The sequence below is a fragment of the Camellia sinensis genome, chromosome 5 (genome assembly GCF_055761805.1).
Source record: "Camellia sinensis isolate YWXY chromosome 5, ASM5576180v1, whole genome shotgun sequence".
Taxonomy (NCBI): Eukaryota; Viridiplantae; Streptophyta; class Magnoliopsida; order Ericales; family Theaceae; genus Camellia; species Camellia sinensis.
Window position 1 is genome coordinate 26,045,327 of NC_138965.1, and position 13,605 is coordinate 26,058,931.

The window sequence follows — 13,605 nt, forward strand, 5'->3', positions numbered from 1 at the left end:
AGTAAAACAGAGTTGGTTTTAAGGTAAAAAATAGTGCAATTGTTCTACTGTGCAACAGAGGCATCTAGTAGTAGAGCAGTGGCCCTTTTCGGATGGTAATCCGCGCATACATGAGAATTCCTCATTTCCCGAAGCGGAGTAATTAGAATACAATAGCTAGCTTAGCACTCTTTTTCATGTTGTATTTATGTAATTAACTAGTTCGTTTTGATTTGTAATTAATTAATTAGTTGGTTCAATGAGTTAGTTAATTTGTTGTAATGAGTAATTAGCTAGTTTAGTTGATTATTTCATTCATTTTGTAATAGTTAGTTAGTTTATTCGGACTCTCCTACGTGAGGGCACAAATGTTGTAATAACGTGTACGTCTTCCAACCCCACGTCTTTCTCCATTTTATTTGCTTGCTTATGATGGTTGGTTTTAGAATATCATGTTTCATTAGCATCTCTCATGTTTACATCCACGTGTATTGCACGCATTGAGGCTCGGCTCATCATTCTAACTTGCATTGTCGTTTAAATACTTCATTGAATACGTGCTTAGACTGCATGCTATCAAATTGATTCATATGCCATATTAGTGGCCGAGCCTAGTAATTGTGTATCGCATGCGTTGCATTAGCCATATTGCATAGTTAGGATCATGCATTATTCTAAACTTTGTCATTATTTTTTGGCTTGGAGTACTAGGTGAACTCTTTTGTGCTTTAGCATGTTGCGCAAATGTGATTGTTGCCATGTCTAGCATACTTGATATGAGGCCAAGTGCTTAATTGATAAACTGTTTGAATGCCTATGAATGAAGGCTAGTTGCTTGAATTGGGACGGTTTGATTCATGTACATTTAAGCCCACTTTTTCGAGTAGCACATTTACAAAAAAATTTCAAAACAAACATGAAATCAAGTGTTCCAATTCTTGCAAACTTAGTCTATACTTGTGTGTGCATCACATAATAAGTTAGCTAATAAACCGAAACAAGATTATATGATGTAAATAAGAGTCACATCATGATTAGTAGAGGTCGATTTTTGATCGGGCGAGAGGGGTGCTCAATTCATGACATTCCCCTCTCGTACCTAAGTTCCCAAGCCGAGGCAACTTTGGTGATGATGGACTAATGGCCTTTGGCACGAGTCTTGGGTTTCCTAAATTTTCTAAAAATATTTAGGTGGCAACTCTGAAATCTAGCAAAGCAATCCACTTTTGGCTTTTTATTCAAACATCGATTTTCCAAAAAGGATTGCCGAATTTGGACTCTTTTTGTGTTTTCACTATTTCATATTGCACTTGTGAAATTAGAATCAGAATCACAGGTAGGGTCCGAACTATAGGACTATTCGTCTTCCGAAAGGGGGCACAAAAAGTCGAGCTACAGTAGCGTTTTGATCAGCTTGGCACTAGAGTTCATGATAAGGCATTTGAGACTTGGACGCTAATGCATGCATTATTTGAGAAGCATTTTCCATCACTGCTGGATCCAAAAATTTGTGATATCTGTTTTATTTTCTTTGTTTTATTTATTTATTTATTTTGTTTTGTTTTGTTTTATTTTTCTTTTCCTTTTATACTGTACAATAAAATAAATAAATAAATAGTGTGTGTGCGTGGTTCGTCCCTGCCTTGTTGGATGTGCGTCTATGCCGTATGGTAAGATCCTCTCTCTCTCTCTCTCTCTCTCTCTCTCATTTACTGTCTAATTTACAGTTGTTTACATTGAGGACAATGTTGTATTTTAGTTGGGGGGTGAGTGTATTTATACTTACAATTCATGTTTGCACTTGCTGCACTTGATTGCACCACTTCACTTGATGTTAGCTTTTTGCAGTATGGTGGTGATATAAGCATATGTTATTTGGAGAACATAGTAGATTTGTATGAAAAGGGTTTATTAGGTAAATACTCGCATGTGATGTATGCAATAGGAGAGTTGTTTGCGTTTGTGATATTGGTACTCTTGTCATAAGTATGCCTTGATTCATATGAACACGCTATCATAACGGTGACCTCTCTATTCTAATCCCTGGTGTACATCATTGATAATTGCTAGTGTTGCAGAAAAGAATAAATGAGTAGCCTTGATTCTCAAAATAAAAAAAAAAACAAAAAACTTAACTTGTTTGGATTTGTAACCTCTTTAACTTAAGTTATTAAGCCTGTAGGGGTGTCTCTACACCTAGTGCCCTAAAACCGTGTTGGGTGTCATTGGCCCAATACTTGCTACATGGGTTAACTAGAAAGCTTAAGGGACCTAGACATTGCACAGTTGAGGAAAAACAATGACTTGTTCGGATCCGTATCCTTTTTAGCTCGAGTTATTAAGTCTGTAGGGGTGTCTTCACACCTAGTGCCCTAAAACCGTCTTGTTTGGGAGTCATTGGCCCAATACTTGCTACATGGGTTAATTAGAAAGTTTAATGGATTAGGACATTGCACAGTCAAAAAAAATAATAAAAAAATAAAGACAAAAATTTGAGAATCTTGGTTGCAAAAGTTTAAGTAGCGTTTGGTAGAGTTTTCTAAATATGATTTGAGAATAGAGTTGTATTTTGAGATTGTGAGTTTTGAAATTATGGTTTCAGTATAGAAAATTTGTTTGGTTATGAGTTTTGAAAAGAGTTTTGAATTGAGTTTTGAGTTGAGTGTTGAATTGAGTTTTGAATGTTTGATGTGAAATGTAAAATAAGAAAATTTGTTTGGTTATGAGTTTTGAAAAGAGTTTTCAAAACTTAATTCAAATTGTTATAACTCATAATCAAATACACTACTCAAAACTCTATTGAAAATTCTGATCAACATTCATAACTAAATTCTTTTTAAAATTCAATTAAAAATAATAATTATTAACAAAAAATAACATTAATCAATTTTTTTAATTGAAAATATTACAAAGGAAATAATTTTTCTTTCAAAATAAATATTCAATTACTGATTTAAAATAAATTTTTATTTTATATTTGGTTCGAATTATTTTTTTAAATATTTCTGATTTAAAATATAAAAAAAACATATATTATTTTTGTTAAAAAAAATCAAAAACAAATTCTCATTTTTTTCCCCAAATAACAGGTGCTATTTTGCAAAAAAAAAAAAAAAACACTGTTCCGGTCAACCGGCAGGACGACCGTCCAGACATTCGGGAGGACGATCGAGTAGACCAAAATTGCTCTTTTCAAAATTCAAAATTCAAAAACTCATTGTGCTGCCAAACAGGTTTTCAAATGAGTTTTGAAATGTGACTTGAAATCAATTTTGGAAAGCTTAAACCAACAATGTGTTGAAAATAACTCTGGAATTAAGATTCTAGAGTTATACCAAACACAGCCTTAGTTTTTCTATATATGTTGGGTGTTATTATGAGTTACACTAGGCTATTATGGTGGACAGTTAACTAGTTATGGAGACTGCACTTTACACCAAGGGCACTGATGATGTGTTTATTAGCATTCACAGGTACAAGGGACTTAACTTTTGTAATACTAAATTGTGGTTTTTGCTTAATAGATTCCTTCATGCTTGTCCATTGTGCCTTTAATGACTCATCATGTCTTAATATCGCACCGTAGTTGACACATAAGTTAATTGTTAGGTGGAGTGGTGTGGTTAATTGTTGTTGGGTAGTGTGAATATGTTGATATTTGTAGGTATCATTTCTGGAAACCCTCACGAGGCTATACTCGTTCATTTGGGGCAACCTTGTGGTTTAAAGACTTGTTGCATATGCTAAATGCAATTGTGATCTCTACAAAAGTGGCTTAGAGTATTTTCTTTTTCTTATTTCTATTGTTTTGCTCGAGGACTAGCAAAATGTAAGTTGGGGATGTGATGTAGGCCGAAAGGTACCACATTAATGTCGCTTAAGTTACATTTATAGTTTTTGAATTTTGTTTATTTGGTGGAGATGACGTATTTTATGCACTAGTACAAATTTGGCAGGCAACATGCAAATTCAAGCAAAGAGCAGCGCAAAAGAAGATTTTCTATGCGAGTAGTGACAATTCTCGTCCTACCACCTCACCGCACGTGCATCCAAGCTCCATCACACGTGCGGCCCACCTAGGGTTGTGTGCATGAAAATTGAAGTTTGTTCTGCTGGGAATAAAAAGAAAAAAAGCGACTGTTTTTAGGGTTGAAAATTTTTTCAAAAAAAATGAGAGGCTAGGATTTGAAGAAAAAAATTTCTCAAGCTTCATGGAGAATCTCATGGAGGCTTCTTCTTTTTCTTTCAATTTATCAATTTATAAACACCAAATTGCTCCAATCATTCTCAAATATAGGTCTTTATCTCTCTGAGAAATATGAACAGTTACCTTGTGGGTGTCTTCAACAACCCAAAAGAAATAAACCCCAAATGGTTGAACTACCAAATGAGAAATTGAAGACCCAAGAATTCAAAACCTTTTCAAGTACCCAAATCAAATTACTGCAAATTCCAAGCATATCATCAGAAACAGAAACCCATAAATGCTAAGAAAAAAAAATCAACCCACAAATGCTAAAAATCAATAATGTGCAAATTCTCTACCAAATCTCTATTGGTGGATATTTATCTAAGAAAAAAAATCTCTACCAACCCATAAATGGGAAAAATCAACCATGTGCAAATTCTTATCAAAACTGGAAAAAAGGGGTTTGTGGGTAATCTTGACAAATCGAAAAAGGAGAGACCCAAAAGAAGAGGAAAGGCTAGAAAGTAAAAGTGTGAGTATGAGAGGAGAGAGAGAGAGAGGAGAGATTTCTTCAGTCTGTATGACATTAGAAGGGAAGAGAAAAACAAAAGAAGAGAAGAGAAGAAGAGGAAAAAAGAAAAGAAAAAGAGAAGAGAATACCTCAGTCCGTTCAATGTAGATCGATCACCGTTCAATGTAGATTGTCGGCGGACCGTTCAGTGTAGACCGTCAGACGAGGACGATGAGTAGGGTTTTAGGGGGGGAGAGAGAGTGTGTGTGTGTGTCGGTGTCTAAAATGAGAATTAGGGTAAACTAAGTTATCTCAGAAAGAAAAGGGCTGAGGCGTAAAAAAAATTTATTAAAAAAAAAAAAAAAAAAAAAGGAGTCATGGTTTGGTTGGGTTTTGTGGGTATAATGGAAGATCACTTGAACCCGATCTGAACTCGAGAAAACATGAATTTTGGGCCCATTAGTAGCTAAGTCGGGTCGGCCCGAGAAAATTTGATGGGTTGATGGATCCGCTACACAACCCTAACACATACCTATTAATTTAATTATTAACTAATTTTCTTAATCCACACCCTTAAAATTACAATTACGTCCTTCACTCCTAACCATGGTACACACACCACTTTACCCTCAAATCCACACACTTTTATACCCTACTTCACATTTCTAGTCCTACCCACAAAAGTGAAGACCAAAGTCAGTTTTGCTCAAATAGAGAAAAAAAAAAAAGTCTACAAACTTTCCTCACCTCCATTAAAGACCTTGAAGACCTCCATTGAACCTTCACTAAAAACCATTGAAAACCCTTGTTGAAGGTAAGAAATCTTTCGATTTTATTATTACATTTATCATTTTGTTATTGCATTTATCATTTTCGAATATCTTTGCACTCCATTGGCATAAAACCATTGATTTTTCCCTTGTGTTTTACGGTTTGGAGCTCTCGGCACTGATTGTCCGAATTTGTTTGTTTAATTCGAAACTTAATCACCAAATAAGTTGTATTATTTCGACCAATTAGATCCGAAAACAATATAAACTTTTGAAGTTTGTTTGTTGAATCTGATAAGTTATTTCGGTTATGTAGTCCCTAACTAATGCGATACTTTCGACATTTGATTTCCAAAATTTTTGTGTTTTTTTGGCAATGAAGTTCTGAATGGATTTTTATTTTTATTTTTATATTATATATAAATTTACACCAAGTTACATAGGCCACCAAGATTGGTTTTACTTTAGGTTCTTTTCCAACAATTTTATTTTATGGGTATGTTTATGTATTTATTTTGTTGCGAACTTCAATGTAGAACAGCAGAAACAAAAATCTGTGCAGTATTGGTATTTCCACATTATATTGTTACCTTAAGTAGTTGTTATTGCTATAATGATTGATGACTATAATTTGACTATTTGATTTATATTTGTTAGTGTTTTCACTATAAATGCTATATTGGGTTTATGAGAATAACTTTCCTTATGTAGATGGATCCCGGTCCTACTCAACGTCGGTCAGTAACAGCTTCAAACAGAAGACTCTGTGAATTAGAGAATGTTGAATGTGGACGTGGACATGGACGTGCTCGAGTGCATGATGATGGCACACACATTGCCATGGACGATGATCCTATACATGATGCACCAGTTATAGATGATATTGCTATCGATGATGACCCTACTAGTGATGATGCTGACATTGTTGATAAAGATATCCTTACTCAACCATTTCTGGGAGGGCCAACTAATCCATCAATCTTTAAAAGTTTTAAAAGTCATGTTGCCGCAACTATTTGGAATGGTGCTGATGAAAAGGGGCCCTTGAAATATCATAATCACTCGTCTAAGATTCATTTGTGGCTGTGATGGGAATATGGAAACAATGCTATATTTGTAAACGTTGTGGAGATATCAAGACTTGCACACTTAGCTCATTGCACGTACCGCTTTGTCAACAAAATTGTAGTGTCTAGTTTTATTGAGAGATGGCAACTGGAGACAAACACCTTCCATTTGACTATTGGAGAGATGACTATCACATTGGACGATGTCGCCACTATCATAGGGTTTCCAATTGTAGGTAAATCTATTAGTGTGCGTAAGTTGTCAAAAAAATGGGCCATTGCATTAGTAGTTAATACCTTGGAAATTGATGAGCAAGAGGTCAAACATGAGATGTCTAGTGCTGGAGGCAATTCAATGAGGCTTGAGTGGTTGAGGGCACACTTTCATAATGTCACAGACAATGATTCAATGGAAAGAATTGCATGTGCAAGTAGAACATGCTTACTATTTTTGTTGGGTTGTACACTTTTCAGTGACAAGACTGGTACTAAGGTCCCCATTGTTTATTTGAGTTTGTTGTTCAATTTGACAATCGTATCTTCATATGCTAGGGGTGCTATTGCATTGGCATACTTATATAGACAAATGGGGTACGCTAACAGGTCTGGTGTGAAACAAATAACCGGTTACATGACACGCCTTGAGGGATGAATTTATGAGCACTTTCGTGGATTCCGACCACACTTGAATGTGAATTACACTTGAGACATGCCACATGTTTACCGTTGGACTTCTCGGAGAGAGTCTGGTGAAGAGACATAATTGCAGGCTTTTCGAGAGAAGCTTGATAGGTTGGTGTACAAAATGTAAGTTAAAAAGTCCTTCGAAATTTGAAACCTTATATCATACAAAATTTACAATGGTCATATCTTACAGTTGTTATTATTTGTAGGTTATTTGGGACCAGTACTAGAATTGCAGAGATGTCCATCCGTGTCACCCAGTTACGTTCTACCATGGTTGCTTAAAGTGTTTGGAAGTAGTTGAATCATATCACCCTGATAGAGTTTTGAGACAATTTGGCAGAGTGCAGACAATCCCTAATCCACCACTTGGCCTTATTTATGCTTCTCGAGGAGCCACAGCTCCACGCTACAATGTTATGTATGCATACTTGGATATCATTTGGGAGGCATGGGACAACCATGTGTTATCTGATCGGAGGAAGAGTACACCAGTACGGCAACCTTGGGCTTGTGTTCCTAGTTACATGGATTGGTACCAAACCATTACCCATATGTATATTTAAAACCTAGAGCGTCGTTCTTAGGTGGACCCACATATTCATCATTATCAATATCCTAGCCAAGACGCACAGGTATCCTTTTTTTTTCATTTACATTCCAAATTATTTATGTAAATTGTTATAGGTTTGTATATAATGTTGTATTTGTTCTCTTAACACTACAACAAAAAAGGTCTTTGGTGACAAACTCATTTTGTCTCCAAACAACAAATTTTCGTCACCAAAGTGATCTGCAATGAAATAATTTTGTCACCACGTTCGTCACCTATACGTTGTCACTAAAAGTAGCTGGTAACGAAAAATTGTTTCATTGCTTATTTTTCATTTTTGGCGATGAAATTTTTCATCTATAAATGTTGCATTTTTCGTCCTCTATGACATCAATTTCGTCACTAGAATTAGATAATATTTTATTTTAATTTTTTTGGCAACGAAATATTTCATCACAAAATATGAAGATAGATGTTTTAGTGACGAAATTTATCATCACCAATGATATAGATTAAGGTGACAAAAAAAATCGTCACTAAAATGAGCACAAAACAAAATTCTTCAATAACCAAACCAAACAAAGCCTTAAGTCCCATCACATGAGATCGGCTACATGAATCCGTTTTCTCCACGCGGCTCTATCAAAGGCCATTTCATTAGTTAAATTAAGTAGATTCATATCTCTATTTATAACGCTAGCCAATGTTAATCTAGGCCTACCCCGTCCCCTAACACTTTTATCTACCGTTACAGCATCGCATCTCTTCAATGAAAAAAAATAATTATCGCCAAATATTTCAATTTAGCGACAAAATATTCAACAAATGTGACAATTATTCGTCATGATGTTTGAAACTAATAGCGACGGTTTTTTATTTCGTCTCTAATAATAATTAAAATTTTTAAAAATGTGGGTAATATTTTCAATTTTCAAATTTTCTTTTCACTAAAAATTCCCTGCTCATTTTAATAACCTATTCAATAAAATATCTATTACAGATTAATACAAAAATCTATTCATTTTCATAAACACTACAGTCGAAATGTCTCATAATATTCACAAAAATACAATATCAACTGTGGATTACCAAACGCATCTCCTAATATTCACAAAAAACATGACTCCTAATATCCGAAAAAGATAATATCAAGTGCGGATTACTAAACATGTCCCCTAATACCCACAAAAATATAAAATTTACGATGCAACCAAAATACATGTAAGGTAATATTAACAAAAACATAAAATAAGCAAGCTTCCGCTTTTTAATCTCCAATCTACAACAAAACAAAACAAAAAACAAAAAAAAAGAAAAGAAAAAGGAAGACAATTATTATCTTATCAATCAAATATACAATTTAACATTTTTCAAGCCTAAGTGTTGGAAAAGTGCATTTTTCAACTTAGTTTTCATACCAAGAGTCCCTTGATAGTTTCGCAAATTTTCATAACTTACATTGGTCCCTCCCGAGGTGTTCGGGGTGTCCCCGCGCCTTTTCGTGGCTGTTTCACAATTTTGGCCCCCGATGGTCTATTTTCAAGCCTAAGTATTGGAATCAAATATACAATTTAACATTTTTCAAGCCTAAGTGTTGAAAAAGTACATTTTTCAACTTAGTTTTCATGCCAAGAGTCCCTTGATAGTTTCGCAAATTTTCATAACTTACATTGGTCCCTCCCGAGGTGTTCGGGGTGTCCCCGCGCCTTTTCGTGGCTGTTTCACAATTTTGGCCCCCGATGGTCTATTTTTAAGCCTAAGTATTGGAAAAGTACATTTTTCAAATTGGGAGTCTCGTGCTAGTTCTGTAAGTTTCCACAACTTATATTAATCCCTCCCGAGGTGATTAAGGTGTTCCTCGGGCCTTCTCATGACTGTTACATGATTTTAGTCCCCGATGGCTTATTTTCAAGCCTAATTGTTGGAAAAGTACATTTTTTGACTTAGTTTTCAAGTCGGGAGTCCTATGCTAGTTCTATAAGTTTTCACAACTTACAATGGTCCCTTCCGAGGTGCTAGGGGTGTTCCCCAAGTCTTCTCGTTGTTGTTTCATGATTTTGGCCCTTGATGGCCTATTTTCAAGCCTAAGTGTTGGAAAAATACATTTTTCGACTTAATTTTCAAACAAGGAGTCCCATGTTAGTTCCGTAAGTTTTCAAAACTTACATTGGTCCCTCCCGAGGTGTTCGAGGTGTTCCCTGGGCCTTCTCGAGACTGTTTCACGATTTTGACCCCTGATAGCTTATTTTCAAGCCTAAGTATTAGAAAAGTGCATTTTTAGACTTAGTTTTCAAATCGGGAATCATGTGCTAATTTTGTAAGTTTTCATAACTTACATTGGAAAAGTGCACTTTTGGACTTGAAAAAGTGTATTTTTTTACATAGTTTTTATACCGGGAGTCCCGTCCTATATCCATGCATATATTATCATAACTTATGAAGATGTATTAGATATTTGATTGGTTATGTTTCTTTTTCTTTTTTCTTAATGTTGCATTTCCATTTAACATATATGGGTTTTCAATAATGCTACAATAAATAAAACAATATACATGGGTTTTCAGTAGGTTCACCCGCAACCTCTACCAACAACCCATAAAACGAATATAACATATCCAGGTTTTCAATAGGTTCACTCTCAACCTCTTAAGATCATTATGAGTTTTCAGTAGGTGCACCCTTAACCTCATCCACGTGTGTGATTGTGTACATGCGTGTATATATATATATATATATATCAATGTGTAAAAGATATTTGCTCATCAATTCCTGTCTAAGGCCTTTGAGAAGAGTCACCTTAAGATCAAACTCGATTACAAGATCCACAAAACCTGAGGCCAAAACATTCAAAGAAAAACACAACATAACTAATAAGTGTTCAAAGAAAAACATTCACCTAAACTTAATTATATTTAACATGAAGATTACACAAAAGTTATAGTTATAACAGATCATAAGCAAGCAGTAGAAGAAAAACTATCTTAATCTCGAATCACATAATTTGTTTGCCATAATTAATGTGCTGTTGTCAAAGGATATCCATAAGACTCCTGCAGATATTACAGAAAATTTAATGCCCAAGACTGTTTCAATGGATGTTGAAACTTGATTGACAATTTGATTATAGCCCTTAAGATAGAAAAGGGGAAGCCATAATGAAAACAAAGGAATAAGCAAAAAAAAAAAAAAATCATTAGGCAAAGAAGTGAAAGAGAAGATAAGGAAAAAATAGGTACAGTTAAAAGAAAACAAAGGAACTAGTAACTAAAGAAGCAAATGGAAACAGATCATCATCTAAGGAAGATTTGGTAAAGAATGAGAGTGCACAGGTGAAAGTAAATAAGTACTAAGACCGTAAGAGCTTTATTAACCAAGATTACAAAATTTAGGATGGAGAAGAATGGTTAAGCTTTTCTCTTTATACTAACAATATTAATTGTAGCAGTCCAATCCAATCTTTGAGCAAACTAATATACTATAAAGAAAAGGCCAAGCAAAAAATGGAGGTGCTCATCTACTTGTCTGTTACAATTCAAAAAACAGAAATAAAGTTGCAATATTTTCATATAATTAAAGGATACTCTCAAGCTTGTCTGATAGAATCTAGATTCTTGTAGTGGCTAAAGCGCTTGACATACTGCAGTGACTTTTCAAATACTCTGGAAAAGAAAGATAAAAACTCAAATTACATTTGAATTAGAAGAAGAAGAAGAAGGGGGGAAAAAAAGACAAAAATAAAGAAAATAAATAACAAGAAGATAACCAGATAAATTTTTTTTTTAGCTGGAGAATAGAAAAGTGTAGCATGATATGTCACATGAGCATGTTCATTAGTAAGGTAAAACCCCATTGATTTTTCAGGAAAGAGGTGAATATTATTCAATTAGGCAAGAAGAAGCCAATTTGCAGTATTTCTAATAATTTATAAAACCACTATTTAATTATGTTAAATATAATAATATAATAATTCCTTAATCCTCCATGTAACTATGCTAAATCTATAAATCTAGCCCTCCAATTCCAAGGAAGTAGTTAGCGTATAGTACTAACGCATGAAGTTTCAACAACTTCTATTAAGCCCATAACCAAAAATGAAATGTTAACTGGGTTTTCTAGAACTTGAAACACTGCATTGGGTTTTCCACTCTAGAAAAACTTATTGAATTTTCGATTAATTATTCCCATCATATTCTGATTTTTAGTTGTTATGCTAGTCCCTTTCAGCATATTCTAATTTTTAATTGTTATGCCAGTCCCTCTGGATCCCATTTTGTCAAAATAACAAGTTTTAAATCCAACAAAGAAGATTCCAACAAACCTGTGAGTCCAATGTTTGTAAGTAGAAAACAAGAAAAACACCATCACAACAATAATTAAGCTGTATAAAATAACTGCAGTGACACTAATGTGACTAGGACCCTTCTTCTTCTTGATTTGTTGTAGCAGAACTTGAGGTTTGATCCTCGCCATGATCCGTAAGCCTCAACTCTAAGGACTCCAAGGACTAAGAGTGTAAGTAAGAGTAACTGTGTCTGTATTTGTAATTCTATACACAAATCCCTTAACACTCAAAATGGGAAAAATTTGATGTTTTGTACTTGATCAAATTCATTCTCTCCAACATGACACAGAAGTAATTTTTCAAACCATCATCAGTTAAACAAAAAGAGAGGTACAAATACAGTTAAACTATATAGAAAAAGGAAACATACCAGTCCTTGCAACCCTCACATTGCACCATGAGGTCATCTGGGTTGTATGGCATCTCACACTTGTAGTACCTTCAAATGAATTTAAAAATGAAAGCACAGAACAACAATGGATTAGTCAAAACCAATCAAACAAACTAACACATATCCAAAACTGAACAGAAATGTAACTCACAGAACCACATGGTCCAGAGTGAACCCTTCAGTGGCAGCTTTATACTCGAACCGAAAAAAGTAATCCTTAACCCCAACATTCTCAAGCTTTGTGTAATTCTTGAAAATATGGACAATGCACTTCCCTTCTATCACATGAGCACTCTGTACATCATAATGGTCCGACAAGAACAACTTCTTCGCTCCATGAAACTACCTCCAACCCTAATTTGAGTTTGAATTTGCAAAATCATTTCAAATTGAGTCAAATCTGATGGATTTTAACCTTATTTGAACCAATTTGAAACCATAGCAACCTGAATTGAACTAAAATTCCCTTCAATTAAGTTCCAAAAAACAGCGAATTCATGTGTGAAATGTGCGAACATGTTTCCTGAATTAGTTTTAAAGCTAAGTTGAATTGTTAACAACATTTTCACAGAGAGAGAGAGAGAGAGAGAGAGAGAGCATACGGACAATAGGACTTAGAGAAGATAACGATGGAGTGGGACGCTGCTGCCACTGCCCCCATTCGCCGCTCCTACGCACAATCGCTCTACGCCACCTCGCTGCTCTATGTCGCTGAGTGAGTGAGATAGAGGCGATTAAGACTGAGTGAGCGTGAGAAAGAAAGAGCGACACGCTGCTAAGAGAGAGAGAGAGAGAGAGATGAGTAATTAAGAGATACTGTCACAGCTGGACGCCGCTACACGCCACCGCCTCTGCTGCCCTACGTCGTTGAGAGAGAGAGAAAGAAAGAGAGAGAGATGAGCGCAACTGAGAGACAGATGAGCGACTGTGAGTAAGAGAACGACAATGCTACGTAGCTCAAATTTTGTGGTTTAAAAGTGGTTTAAATGGCTAAAACGACGTCGTTTTGAGTACAAAACAATATAAAAATGACCAAAACGACGTCGTTTTGGCCATTTGAGCCACTTTTGAGCCACAAAATTTGAATTACGAGACATTTTTCGTAAGAGAATAAGAAGA

The 13,605-nt window shown here is 35.0% G+C and overlaps 1 long non-coding RNA gene across 2 annotated transcripts; it reads right to left on the bottom strand.

The window, feature by feature from the left end:
• Positions 1–11,144: 11,144 nt before the first annotated feature.
• Positions 11,145–13,401, bottom strand: LOC114262123 (uncharacterized). Of its 2 annotated transcripts, none has more exons than XR_014328694.1 (4): positions 13,089–13,401; positions 12,638–12,840; positions 12,466–12,534; positions 11,145–11,412 (listed from the first exon to the last, which is right to left on the bottom strand). It is a non-coding gene; the product is annotated as an uncharacterized LOC114262123 (long non-coding RNA). The 2 variants fall into 2 exon arrangements; XR_014328695.1 differs by having other exon boundaries at positions 11,274–11,412; positions 13,093–13,394.
• Between the last annotated feature and the right edge of the window lie 204 nt (positions 13,402–13,605).